The sequence below is a fragment of the Pinus tabuliformis genome, chromosome 1_1 (genome assembly GCF_031772625.1).
Source record: "Pinus tabuliformis cultivar Carrire ecotype Pingquan chromosome 1_1, CPIR1, whole genome shotgun sequence".
NCBI classification, from domain to species: Eukaryota; Viridiplantae; Streptophyta; class Pinopsida; order Pinales; family Pinaceae; genus Pinus; species Pinus tabuliformis.
The window spans coordinates 490,626,700-490,642,289 of NC_142297.1; positions in this window are offsets into that span (position 1 = coordinate 490,626,700).

Genomic DNA, 15,590 nt, shown 5'->3' on the forward strand with positions numbered 1-15,590 from the left:
CGCGCCGCAAATTCTGGTAACCGTGAACGCTATGACTTTGAGTTCCGGTAGAGTGATGTGTTTTATCTCTATGCCTTTTGAATGGTGAGCCCCACGTGTGCACCAATCCTCGCGGAGACTATCAAGGGATTGGCCACCCGGCCTAGTCCCCGCAAGACTGAGTTGCTCACCTCTGTTTGGCAAGCCAGTGAGAAAGTATACATCCGAGGGCTCTATCTCGAGCTGGTGCCCTCCTATGTAAAAGCATTGTTCTTGTACGTTCCATCGCTCAACCAGCCATTCCAAGAATCTTACCTGGCCCCTCATGCCCGGTATGGTCCAATATTTGTATAATCCGCATGCTCTTAGGGCATCCAGGGAAGGTTGATGATTTATTGCAGCTTCATCTTCCTCTACATGCTCTCTTTCTCTCCAGTCTAACATGATTAATGCCCTGCATATCAAAAATAGCAATTAGAAATTAATTTGGGAATTTTTGGTGGTTTTTTGAGAGAGTTGGGGTTTTGAAATGCGCGTTTCTCGGAGGACGCACCCCGGCTTTGTAGCACAGGGCGCCCGGACGCAGCTGGCCTGAAGGCGGGCTGCGTCTTCCGACCGTTTTCCCGTATGAGAAAAAGTCGGGGGACGCAGGTCACCCGAAGGGCACCTGCGTCCGCCGAGAGGCGCATTCCAAAACCAAAACCCCCCCAAAAAATGAAACTAAAACCTAAAAATTGATTCTAAACGGATAGAAATGCAGAGTAGGATGTGTAAAATACCTGGATGAGACGGCGTTCGATTCCGACGGTCAGATTTTCCGCAGCGACCACGGGAAGTTTCTTGTCAAAAGCTCCTTTTTCAACCTCAACAGTGAAACGGTAAAAATGACATGGTAAAAGGTCTTTTTATAGGTTTTTTGGATGAATTAGTTCATTTTTTACCATGAAAAGATGTTTTTGAATGTATTTTTGCCTATTTTAAACAGGTATGAGTAATGTGTTGCTTTTGTGCAGGACAAAGGGATTTCGAGGGAAATTGTAATTTTTCACAAACAAAAATATCAGAGTCATCTTTTAAGCCCTTTTCTGACTCCTAAAACATGAAAAGATCGCCGAGTGTTTCTTTTTCACTCGTTAAAACGGAATTAAAAGACGGTCCCCTTTTAGCTCTTTTCTGACCGCAAAATCAGGAAAAGATTGCCGGGTTTTTGTCGTTTCGAACTCGATAAGGAAATAAAACGACGTGTCCTTGATCGCTTTTTACTTTTCAGGTTAACGACACTATTATGAAAGTACTCCTTGGTCGCAAGATCAAGCGGTTCCCCCAGGTATTATTTTATACTTTTTCGGGCTTGAGGGACACAAATATACGAAAAAGTTCAACGTGGAGTCTCCTTTAGTTTTTTCAGACTCTCTAAAATTGAAAAACGCCGAGTTTCTCCTATACTGGGCTCGTTAAACTTTTACAGTAGAGGACCTGTTCAATTACAAACAGGAACGAACCACTCCTTCCTAGGGTTCGAATTTAAACTAGGTTGGACTCGTCCGAAGGATGAGCTTATAATCAAGCATATGTTATCCTCCTCAAGCTTGTTAAAAATAAAGAGGTACTTGCCAGAAATGGTGGGGGAAAAGAGAGAAGAATGAACCTGTTTGTCACCTTTTGTCTCAGAAGAAACTTTATTACCACTCTTGAACACGACACTTTTCATTCACCTGGGTTGGGAAATCTTTTACCTCACAGTTGACCAAATCACTTTGAAAGTCTTTAACCGGGTTCCAGGGGTTAACTTTGAGTTATTCGTCACCAAGCCATCTGTTGTGTCGTTATGTGTTCAAGAGGTCTGCAAGCAAAAACTTTCATCTGCAAAATACTTGTCATCCATTTGACCATCCCTGAGTCAGTCCTTACAGCAACATTTCTTCAACTTGAACAATGATTTCGTGTTGCGGGCTTGCCTGCAACGGGTCGCTTTCTATCGACATCGACACATTATCTAGAAAGATGACTTAGGAATCGACAGTACCTTGAAGTCTGCATGCATCAATGGCAGGTTTCTCGCCTTTGACGTCAGTTTACATCATTGACTTTCGATCAGAGGATTCCGTGAAGTGTTCGACATCAAAACATCTATTCACATTTCACGGGTTGTGCTTGGTACTTTGAGAACCATTGACATTACTGGTGGTTTCTCTCACGCTTGTTAACAGTTTACATCATTGACTGGTAATCAAGTGGTTTCTACCATGTTCGACATCGAATCATTTAATCACATGGCTAGAATCGTACCAATTCGGGAAGTAGAAGTGAAGACCCTGGATCTAGTTTCTACCATCCAGGCTGCGAGGAGTTTTGTATTCATTATCTATGTAGACTAATCATAAACAGATGGCTGCGTCCATACTGTGTCTACAAAAGTCTATAAAAATGATGTACTGCAAGATCATTCCTGTATCAGAATAGTTAGTCCATTAGTTAAAGTTTTGAATCTGAGTATGGGAATGCCTACCTCAGTGATGATATAATCTTATCCATGTATTTTGTGTTGAAAATTGCAGGTTCCAACCAGGCCATCCACAAGGCAATCCTTGAAATGATAAAGCGCTTCACCCTTCCTAGAATTACAAAACCCTATTCTATTCCAGGCTTCGCACTTTAGGGGGCAATCTGTTACACTAAAAAATGTCACCTTGACTACTTACAGTTAGTATGGCTCAAATCAACAGTCATGCTACCCTCTTAGGCAAGTCTCATGCCTCTGTTATCCATCTCAAACTCAAAGAAGAGAGAAAGTCTTGTAAAAACTATGTTTATCTCTGGGGTCGCAGGTTCTCTCTAGCCTTACCTGCGGGGACGCTGACCATGTTCACAAAATCTGCGTCCATGGACGCTCTGTATGTTAAGGGACAGGTGCGTCCCTCTGTAAAAGGCAAAATGCGCGAGTTTTATCTTGAAAAAGTTACTTGTGGTTACTTCTAGAACATTCTAGAGGTCGGTTTGATGAAATGGATGCGCCTCCAGTTGGTTCATGTATCTCTATTAAGGGGGAACTTATCCCATCAATAAGGGAGCTATCCCACCCAAAGAGGGGGATGATCCCATTGATAGTGGACCTGAATAACCTCTTTACAGCACTATAAATAAAGGCATTGAGCCAGAAGGAGGAGAGGTTGGAGCTATACATTTTCTTTGGGTAAATGCTGCAGGATTTAGGTCTTCCATTAGAGCCTTTGTGAGGAGAGATTGTCTTCACTTGATTCTACTTGGGAGAGGGTGAGCTTTGTCAAAGTAGAGGAAAACCCTTGATGGACCCTGGGAGGAACTTGCACAACACCAAGGCCAGGTTGTAAGAGTTTCTTTGTTTCGTTATTAATACAAACTGGTTTATTTTTCTCAATAGCTTGTGTTAATGAGTTATTTCATGTGTTCCTTGGTCTGCATGTTGAATATATGTTTTATTATATGAAATGCAAGTGCTTGGTAATTGTTTGATTGTTTGTGGTTGCAGGAATTGACTTGAAGGAGGAGCTCATTCGGATCGTCAAGAACGGACTTCAACAACAGCGTTTTGGAATAAGGTAAGCCTAAACACTTGTAGTTTTCATGTTGTAAAAGGTGTATTTAGAGAAAGATCACTCCATTTTGTCTTGTTTGTCATTAGAATGTCTTAGACTTCTAGGAAGGTCAGTCGTGTCCGCACCCTTGACAAATTCCGTGTGACAGGGCATTTGGTATTGATAAGACATGGTATTGACCCATTGTATTGTAACAAAGCCTATTTACAACTTAAGAATCTCCACAATAAAGTGGGGGTGAATCTCAATTATTAAGAATATAATTACATGTTTTTTTAAAATACATATGTGTTTACCTTATATATAATTCTTCCCTATGGGGGTCACAAACTAAGGTGATGATGGGTTCAAGGAGGGCCAACGACCCCTGCCAACCTAGTTTTCATTTAATCTTGCAGTGTGGCAAGCCATCACCATGTAGGGTCACATGTAGAGAACTCTCTAGAAATAGGAGGTGGGTTATAAGGCATGGTAACAGGCTTGGTTTCGTGTTTAGAAAGTCTTGGCATGAGCGTTCAAGAGGAAGGTCCAACTAATGGTTGGATTGTGCAAGTTGGCATGTTGTTAGCGCCAACCCAAGCTTGAAATTATGTAACGAAAGGGGTGAGCATAATAGCAAGTCACAGGGGAGAAGATGAGGCCAAGGAGTCGCTCTAGCATCTACGGATCTAGGACCTAGGTAAGGTGGACTCTAACCAGAGCAGTCTCTTGTTGGTCAGAGCTCTCACAAGGGTGGTGGTCGTCTTGCCCAGGGTTTGGTAAGTAACAATTGTGGTGTTCCCTAGATATTTCCATTTTGGCAAGGCTTTTAAGTTTAGAAGTTCAACTGTATGTGTTTTTTGTAGATACCGATATGAGCTATTTTTTTTGGGTTCCATGGGTCTGTCTCTGAAGTTATTTACTGAGCCAGGGGCCAAAATTGGGAAGGATCTAATGACTAGGAGAGGGAAGTTGGCACTCTGTCTAGTGGTTAGTGCAATAGGAACCCCTCATGGTCAATTGTTTTATGGTTAAGTATTGATGGCCCATATGGCCCCTTTGGGGTTACTAGTGGCTAGTTTGAGGCCTTTAAGGGAATTGGGGATCTCTGGCTAAAATTTTGGGGCTTCTTGAGCTAGTAGGTATTTTCTTAAAGCTCATCGTTGTTAGGTTTAGAAACCCCATGGAGCAGTGGTTGGTGGCCCTATTGGTGACCCGTCAATTCCTGAAGGGTGTTCACTTTGAGGCATTGTCGTTGCTTGAGATGTTGGAAGCTAGTTACAAAGACATAGCAAGGTTTGTAGAACAGAAGGTCTATAAGAACAAGGTGTCAATATGGAGCTTGTGCATTTCATGGTGGGAATATATTGTGTGTGGTTATTCTAGCACTGGGATGGGGTATTTTTCGTGGTTGTGACAATGTGGTGGTCCAATAGAGGCAGTTCGTTGTAGCTAGGGGGACTAGTGGTTCCAGAGGTATCCCAAAGGAGATGCACGATAAGCTAGTGTTAATCGAGTCCATGAAGCATCAACGAGGTAGGGTACGCAAGGGTATTGGACCACATGGACATAGGGTTAAGCATAGAATGGAGGATAGGGATTTGGGGGAAGAGATGGACCAAAACCCAATGTAGTCTCATGGCAGAGTACTACTGACCCCTCCCTTTGACGCACTCGAAAGTGGACTCAGACAAACTACCCTCCTTTTGGACCAACTTGGGTGTGACCGACATGATGACAGAAACAATGTCATTGGTTTCATGAACGGCTTGTGGAGAAACTAATGGCATATGCAGGATCATTTAGCTACTCTACAGAGGGGTTAGAGGAGAATATACAAAAAGATGGAGTGTATGGAAGGAAGGCTAGCACACATGGAGAAACACGTGCACTGTGACTTATACATGTGTAGAATAAGTTTCCTCAATCTCTTATTTAGAGTTATTTGAGTATATCGTGTTGTATATCTCGATCTCTTTGCTTGTCTTGGCTAATTTGTAGGTTCTGCTTTCAGGAGTTAAAGTTGGAACTGGAGTGAGTGGGTGAAGAGAAGAAGGAAACATGCATTGGACACTGAGTAGGTCTTCTTCTTATACTTTGAATATCTCTAGGGAAAGATAGTGTATTTTTTTGGGTTGTTTCTAGATTATGCTAGTGAACTTAGGGAGATCGCTTTTATCTGCAGAAAGGATTTGTCAAAATAACCCAGGGATTGCATCTAACTTGGGCCACACCAACCCTTAGCGTGGCTGGATTTTTTCTCATAGACTTTCGAACTAGTGACCTTTTCACCACAGTGTGTCTTAACAAAACACATTGTCACCGTCTATTCTACGCCTTGTGAGCTTTTAAATTATGTTACTTAATATGGACATTGAAGTATTTTATTTATGGAAGACACTATTTTTTTTGTTATTAATATTTATTTTTTAAAACAACACACGCTAGTTGAAATTGAATTCAACATCTCCTTCATACTAGAATGTAATATAAAATCTAGAGGGGGGTAGAGTATTTATGCCTTTGTAGACTTTAATAGTCAAATTGTTCTATGAATGTGGGCCCCTTATCCCATAGACAAGGGGGGCTCATACACCAATTTGGTGGTCGGCTTGGCCATGACCTTAAAATTGTATTATTATTATTACTAGTAGTAGTAGTAGTAGTAGATGGCACTTGTCAAATTCATACTGAGTAGTGAAGGAATTATACATTTATTCATAGAAAAAAGTAGAAAGCAATTATGATACTAAATTAGAAAATTTTGACTTTTAATTATGTTATCTTTCTATATAAAGTTGGCTTAATTTAAGGTGAAAATTAAAGTATTTTATTTGTACCCACATTGAAATATTGTTTTGTTGTTACTACTTTTAAACGGCGTAGTCTAACTTATAGATGAAATGACCTTCTTCACTGAAATCGATAATACAATTTCAAGCAAGATTGTGATTTTTTGTTGTTTAAAATACATTTTTGAATACATAAATGGATTCAACGCCCTAAAAAACCCCTGAGGAACTAAAATTCCACATATTAAACAACTTAAACTCAAATTTTTAAAAATCTCTGCCATATTTTGGTTAAAATTGAGAAAAAATGCCCTGGAAAAGGCCACTTTGTTTATAAGTTAGATTGTGCCTTTTTAAATTTTTAATTATGCCTATAGGCATGTCTATTTTTTAATAGGGCTTCTAAAATTTTAGTATAATTATCAATAATTAATAGGTGGATGGTATGGATTTAGCCTCCATAGAATATTCTAGAATAGTATACACAAATCAAAGGTTGAGATTTATTCTCAAAGTAGTTATGCATATTTTGTCCTTTTAATTAAATTCATTAAACGCCACATAAACAAGTGTTATATGAAGTGAGTTATGGATTTTTGGGCATGTGGTATTGATAAGCCATGGTATTGACTCATTGTATTGTAACAAAGCCTATTTACAACTTAAGAATCTCCCCAATAAAGTGGGGGTGAATCTCAATTATTAAGAATCTAGTTACATGTTTTTAAAAAATACATATGTTTAACTTATATATAATTCTTCCCTATAGGGACCGCGAACTAAGGTGATGATGGGCTCAAGGAGGGCCAACCACCCCCGCCAACCTAGTTTGCATTTAATCCTGTAGTGTGGCAAGCCATCACCATGCAAGGTCGCATGTAGAGAACTCTCTAGAAATGGGAGGTGGGTTATAAGGCATGGAAACAAGCTTGGTTTCGTGTTTAGAAAGTCTTGGCATGGGCTTTTAAGAGGAAGGTTCAACTAATGGTTGGATTGTGCAAGTTGGCAAGTTGTTACTACCAAACCAAGCTTGAAATTATGTAATGGAAGGGGTGAGCATAATAGCAATTCACAGGGGAGAAGATGAGGCCAAGGAGTGGCTCTGGCATCTGTGGATCTAGGACCTAGGTAAGGTGGACTCTAACCAGAGCAGTCTCTTTTTGGTCGAAGCTCTCACAAGGGTGGTGGTGGTCTTGCCCAGGGGATGATAAGTTAGAAATGTGGTGTTCATCATGTAGGTTGCGCCCAAGTTGGTCCAAAAGGAGGGTAGTTTGTCTGAGTCTGTTTTCGAGTGTGTCAAAGGGAGGGGGTAGTAGTACTCTGCCATGAGACTGCATTGGGTTTTGGTCCAACTCTTCCCCCAAATCGCTATCCTCCATTCTATGCTCAACCCTATGTCCATGTGGTCCAATACCCTTGCGCACCCTACCTCATTGATACTTCATGGACTCGATTAACTCTAGCTAATCGTGCATCTCCTTTGGGATACCTCTAGAACCACTACTCCCCCTAGCTACAACGAACTACCGTTGTTGGACCACCACATTGTCACAATCACGGCAAAATAACCCATACCAGTGCCAGAATAACCACACACAATTAATTCCCACCAAGCAATGCACAAGCTCCAAACTGACACCTTGTTCTTATACACCTTCTGTTCTACAAACCCTGCTACGTCTTTGTAACTAGCTTCCAACAACTCAAGCAAAGACAATGCCTCGGAGTGAACACCCTTCAAGAATTCACCAACGTGGGTCACCAATAGAGCCACCAACCGCTGCTCCATGGGGTTTCCAAACCCAACAACAATAAGCTTTAAGCAAATACCTACTAGCTCAACAATGCATGGGTTTCTCCATGTCTTCGGAAGGAAGGCTAACACACATGGAGAAACACATGCACTGTGTCTTCAACCCACCCCCCACACCGTCATAATGCACTGGACCGAAGAATCCAACCCCAGTAAACTCTTCTAATTTGTAATGATTATGGGATGCATTCTAAGTTTAGGAGTATTTTGGTTACATTGGGCGCTTCGGCTGTGGGTATCTTGTATGTATTGTATTTTTATCATCCGTTTTTGTTACTCTTTTGCCAGGAAAACCGATAGGAGTAAGACCAAAAGAATTTTGAGGAAACATTTGATAAGGTGCAAATATGTTTTCAATCAATAGAATCCTCTCGACTTACAAAAAAATGACTTATATATAATTATTTTTATCATTAATAATAAGAATTATTATTTTAAATAAAATTATATTTTAGTTAATTTTTATTTTTTTAACCACTTGAAATATATAATAAAGCAAATATTTTAATACTCACTATGAATATCATTTATTTGATTTATATATAAATATTATTTATTATTTTAAAATATAACATTATTGAACAATATCATCTCTCTCATTGTAAACTCTATAAAATTTCTCAATACAATTAATCTATTTTATATTAAAAATATATATTATGATAAAAATAAAATATTAATATATTTTAAAAAATATTTAAATTTTATAATCTTAAATAAAATAGATGATTAATTTTTCCTGCATATAATATTTTTTTTTTTTAATGTGAAAATATAACTTCTTCAAAATTTTATTTTCTATTATCAAAAATTATTATATTGATTAGACTTAAGCATCAAAATTTATTATATTTATTAGACTTAAGTTTTTAAATTAGATGTAATAGATTATGGCTTTTAAAACAAGTGATTATAAAGATATTTTATTTTAAATTACACAATGAAATTTCTAATATATATATATTTATATTTTGAAATGAAGTTCATTTTTAACACAAGTATAAACATAGAGAAAGAAAAGATTCATCATTTTTATTTATTTGTTACTTATAATTAATATTATTTTATGTTTATTTTCAAAACCAAGGATGATGGGTTCAAAAATGGAAGCGACAGGAGGATGGCCTAAATATTGAATCATTGCATGATAAGGAAACGAGCGGTCTAACTATTAGACGTGACGTGGCATCTGGATAAGAAATGACAAGGTGACGTGGCATCTGGATAAGAAATGACAAGGTGACGTGGCAGCTCCAATCACTAACGACAAAATGACAATTAATTAACACCCATGGTGATGAATCCCAGTTCAACAGTCCTCTCGCCTTCTGTTGGGTTGTCCTTTTGCATGTCAAAGAGAGAAGTTAACCCACGAGGAATGGGTCCCACCCATCATAATGTCCACTCCCCCTATTTATAGTCCTATGGCAGGCTCGTTACCCATTGTTCTGTGTTGTTATCATTGCTGTGGAAGGTGTGGGGCCGTCATGCCGAGGAGGATCCCGAAATTACGGAATCATTTTTGGAAGGTCGGGCCAATGAATTTCGTACGCGGCGACCAAGGATATGATTTGACTCAACGAATATGAGTGGGCCCGCCGCAATGGCGGAGCATCCTACGTGGACCCCACATGAGTGACTTCGAGGATTCCCGACTCACCTGCTTATGAAAGGCCACGTGGGGCCCAAAATAAATTGTAAGGTGTGTCGGTCTTCGAGGACTCTGAGCGGGAGGAGGGGACATTATGACGGTGGGACCCTTTACTGATGGGTTAGTTTCCTTATTTAATACGTAAAAGAATGGGCCAACCAAAGAATGACAGAGGTTTTGAACTAGGGATCCGAGGGTGGTAATTGTCACATGGATGTCAATGAATAAAAGTGCCACGTCACGTTGCTATTTCCTTATATTAATTAAAAATGCCACGTCACCTTGGCATTTTCTTATCATTCATGAAGATGTCATGTCAGTCTGTCATTTCCTAGATTGTATACACACACTTCTATTTTTGATCATCATCCTTCCAATGATTTTAATTTTTTAAAATTAACATAAAATAGTATTAACTTGCATAAAATCTCAATCATAAGATTTATGATAATAGTAATGTCAATTTTTATTAAAGGACATGAACTTTTCCGTTTCCTCACGTCCACACTTTTGCTAACCGCTTTATTGTATGATTTTCTTTCCACGCTTAAATCTTGTGTTCACATTTTTGCTAACTACTTTATACGATTTCCTTTTCCCCTTTTAAAATATTCTGTCATATTTAATGTATATGTTGGTTAAATTTTTGATAGCTTATATTTATTTTTAATTTTTATTTTATATATTAAAAGATTTTTTATATTAATTTTTTATATTAAATTAAAGTGTTATATTATTTTTTATAGTTTAACTTTTCGCTTGAGAAATTGCGACTTAGGGGTATTTATGTCATCAAAATCACTTGGGAATCACACCTGGACCACTCCAGTGCTTAATGTGCTTAATATCGCTGGGTTTTGCTCGCAGAGTTTAGAATCAGGGAACTTCACATCATGGGGTGCCTTAAGAGTACACCCCATCACCATCTATTCTAGGCCCTAGGCTAATTTAATTTTATATTAATATTAATAAGTAATTGATTAAAATTAATGTTTAAAATTTAATAAAAATATTATAGATCCATTTTAACTTTGGATCTACCAAGTTCAAATGGAATCAAATCTCTCAAGATGCAAATCACTTTTTGAGTGTAAAACTTGAGGAAAGGTTTGCATTTCTAGAGATTTGATTTCTCTCAACCCTTGATAGATCTAGAATTAAAATGGATCAATATAGGTTTTGAGCAAGACATTAATAAAATGTTTTAACTATTAGAATTTTTTAATTTTCACTTATTTTATATAGTATATACATAACTAGCATCCGCTTGGGGTAGTTCAATTTGTAATGGTCGTGGAAATGAAGTCTCACCAAACCAGAAGTCTTGGGTTCAAATATTGTGCTATCCCCCTGATTGAGGTGAGAAGTTGGACATCATGAAGATGTAGTCCTACCAAGCTTATAAAAAAAAATATAGCTGACATTGAAATATTTTTTCCCTTTATGATTCACATTCTCTATATTGAAATGTTAATACGTACTCCAGTATGTTCGGAAGTATAAACTATATACCCATTGGATATAATCTTTGTGTGTATTGAATTTATTTGTTATTAATATATTTTAAAATTTTATTTTAGTTTTATATTAAAAATGGAAGGAATTACTAATTTCCCTCATACTTTGAATTAGAAAGCACCTATAATGGAGCTCTCTTATTATCTCTCTTCTCCCCACACACACTCATATATATATATATATATATCTTACTCAACGTGTATACTGAGATATTTTATTTATAATACATATTAAACTTTTTTCTTTTTCTTTGTTATTAATAATTTTTAAATCTTATATATCAACTTCATATTAAGAATGGAATGAATTACACATTACCTTACCAATGGAAAGTGAAAAATATATGAATTTTTTTAGTTTAAATTAATTTATTTTTCTATGTATAATGTTGATGTAAAATAATATTATTTAATATGAGCATTGAAATATTTTATTTATGGTTGACACTAAAGTATTTTTTTTGTTATTAGCACACATTTGTTTTTGACATATTGCATGTAAGCTAAATATAGATTGAGCTACATATCATGTAATATGAATAATATTATTTTTATGTGTCATTTGTCAACTCCATAATAAGTAGTGAAAAAATTACATGTCTCCCTCATATTGGGTTGTAGAAAGCCTCTCAGAGAAAACACACTCATTGCAAAAGGTCACTAGTTCAAATCCCCCATGGGTTAGTCAACCAAGAAAAAGAAAAGAAAATAAAGAAGTTTTAATTTAAATTTTAGTTTTAAGTTTTATTTCATTATAATTTATTTTTAAATTTAATTCTAATATTATTATTCTTTAAGTTAAAAATAGAGTTTGTTATTTTATATTATATAGGGGAATAAAGTACATTTATGACTAATGGAGGCATATCACCCCAGACACCAGCACAATGTTAGTTTGATTATCATAGGTTATTGTCCAGCTATCTAAATATGAGTAGACAAAAAATATTGTTACCACTGGACTATAACAACTTAGAAATAATGAACAATAAATAAAAACTAGAGACATAAATCAAACAACAAGGGATGATAGACTTTCCTCAACTACAATTCTAAGAGGAAAATTTCAGAGCCTGAAGTGGTTAGGGTCTTAGCAAAGGATTAGGTTTCCTTAGTGAGATCAATAGGGTTAGATGGCGTACCCCCAAATGTTGGACATAGTGTTGTCACTGATGGCAACCAATGTCATTGATGTCAAAGGGGAGGTCAAAGAGAGGAGTTTATTCAGTATAATATTAGTTTGATGTCTTGAAAGATCACATCAATAATGACAAAGTGACTTGAATAATATTGATTTTTTGTTAAAAAAGTTGTGATATTCAAATGAATCTATGGATGGTATGGTTGGATAGTTCTCTCCAAGTCCTTTCCAATGATGTATCACACTTGGTCAAACTCTTCCTAGATGAGAAGATAAGTCAATTTGAAGGCGACGGTGGAAAAAGAGAATAAACATCAAATTTATTATTAAAAACACAAAATTTGTTAAATATTGAGCATTTTCAGATGGGATCTATGATTTCATGGGCAATCTATGGAAAATAGTGCAAGGACTTGCACACCATTTAATATAGTTAAAGTTCATACATATATGGGTAGATCTAGCCATTAAAGATTTCGTGAATGGTGGATAAAATGATAACTTGAGTGGGATTTAATGGAAATCGCACCCCTCCCATGTCACTCGACCTTTGTGACAATGAATCAATCAATTCGTGACATGTGGCAGGTGGAGACAGATGACAAGTGGACCATCTAGCTCTGATGATAGGTGATGTGGAAGTACATGTCGCAATATAGGATTAGTTGAGTGGGTATCGATGACACATGGCAGCATAGTGTTGACGTAGACATACATGATGTGGCATTACGTGATGACATGGTAGCACAACAAGGTGCCACGTGAAACACTGGTTAGGAGATGTTGTTTGGCCAATAGGATGAGATGTGGGTGACACGTGGCACCACTTAGAGTGTGTCATGTGTCATTAGTGACATCATACTGACGTCAACAAAGGTTTGACCATGGAACCCTAGGACAGGGTCACATAGAAGTTTCTACACACGCCAAAATTTAAAAATTGCATCGGCCCATGCTCCAAGTTCACATCTACTTTAACCAAACTTGAGCGCTCCCGCACATATAAATATATGTGCAATGGGTGTGATGAAGTAGTGTGGATATGGTTGGTTCATCAATATATCTGCTCTTATGTGCAATGATGAATTTTATTTGTAATAGTGAGGCTCAAAGGTCGTAGGTGATTTTATTTGTGTTTATGTTGAGGCCCAAAGGTCACTTGGTGTAGTAAGGCTCGAAGGCCATCAATGATTTTCTCTATGATTATGTTAAGGCTTGAAGACTGGTTGGTGCGATGGGGCTCGAAGGCCATATGCGATTTTCTCTGTGTTTATGTTGAGACCTGAAGGCCATGTAGCATAGTGAAGCTCAAAGGTAGTTGGTTTTATGTTTATGTTGAGGCCCGAAGGTAGCTAGCTTGTTTTTATGTTAAGGCCCAAATGAAGTTGGCTTTGTGGTATGTTGAAGATCAAAGGTGGTTATCTTTTTGTTTTACGTTAAGGCCCAAATCTAGTTGACTTTTCATTATGGTGAGTCCTGAAGGAAATCATCTATGCATTATAAAGTGAAGCCCAAAGGCATTAACTTAGTGTTATGTGGTGAAGGCTTTCGCTCTAGGCTCGAAGGCGATTGGCTCTGCGTTATAAGTTGAATCTTGAAGGTATGGCTTGATGTTATGCATTGAGGCATGAAGGTGATTGGATCTACACTATAAGTTGAATCCCAAAGGCATGGCTCCATGTTATGTGGTGGGGCTTCAAGGCGATTGGCTCTAGGTAATAAGTTGAAGCTCGATGATATGCGATGAGACCCCAAGGAATTAGCTCTATGGCTCCATGTTATATGGTATGGCATTGGATTTGTGATATATGATGAAGCATTGGTTCCATGTCATATGGTGAGGCCTGAAGGCAATTGCCTCTATGTGATATATTGTTCATGTGATCAAATACTTTTTGATATATAAACCATGTATGGTTAATCCCGAAGGCTTATCCTCTTGACTATGCTCACATGGTATCACCATATCACTAAATAATAAATATATTGATGATGTTGGGCGTGGACAAGTAATACATTAGTTAAATTGGTATTGAATAAGTTTGATTTAGGAGAGGTCATAGGTTTGAGACACTGGAGCCCGCCATAATATACTTTTTTCCTCTAAAGTACATTTTTTCTAACATTTAGACACACCAAAGAAGTGCATTTTGTAGAACATCCACTAAAAGAACGCAATTTGTAGCTAGCAAACTAGAAAGATGCAATTTATAGAACAATTAATTTTTATAATGTTTTTGTGGGTAATTTGAAGGCAATTTGATTTTTGAAAAGGGGAAATGGATTTTATTCTCTTGTGATATATAAGGGACATGAAAAGTCATGAGGAAGGGTTTTGAAGGATAAGAAGTTGTATTTCTTTTACTACTATCAAAATGTTTTGGGCCATCTGAGTAGCTTGAGTGTTGTTCCAAGAAATTAAGGAATAACTATTGTTGATTTTTGAAGAATTAGTTGAAGTTGTATTATATGGTTAGTTTTGGAAGAAGTGTTTTATGGAGCTTGTGGGTCTAGTTTGATATATTGTGAAAAGTGCTCCATAACAATTTGAAGAAGGAGATAGGTGTCTGCATCGAGGTTGGTGCCTCAATCAAGTTGGAGGCTATTGCAAGTCGGTGCTTGCATATCTTCGAGGTTGGTGCCTTAATCAAGTTGTAGCCTATAGTAAGTTGGTGCTTGCAAATCTTTTTTGGGGGTTGGTGCCTCCAGCAAGTTGTTACCTGCAAATCTATTTTGGGGGTTGGTGCCTCCAATAGATTGTTACCTACAAATCTATTTTGCATGTTAGTGCCTCTGGCAGGTTGGTTCCTGCAAATCTATTTTGGGTTTGGTGCCTGAAAATTGATGTAACCAAGATTGAAGTAGATAAAAAATCATTTGTGGTTTTCTCCTGCAATGTTTTCTACATACATCCATTTTTTACATGTTTTGATGTGATGATGATGTCTATTGATGATTATTATGTTTTTAGCTAATGATCAAATTGTAAAATTGTTTAATTTGGTATAATTGGTTATTACGCTGGTTCACCCGCTCTCTTAGTGTGATTTATATTCTAGAAATTACTATCATAGTAGGTTCCTTCATGAACAATTAATCACTGGAAGGTTGATCATAGGGAATAGCCACCATCATAGTTTTAG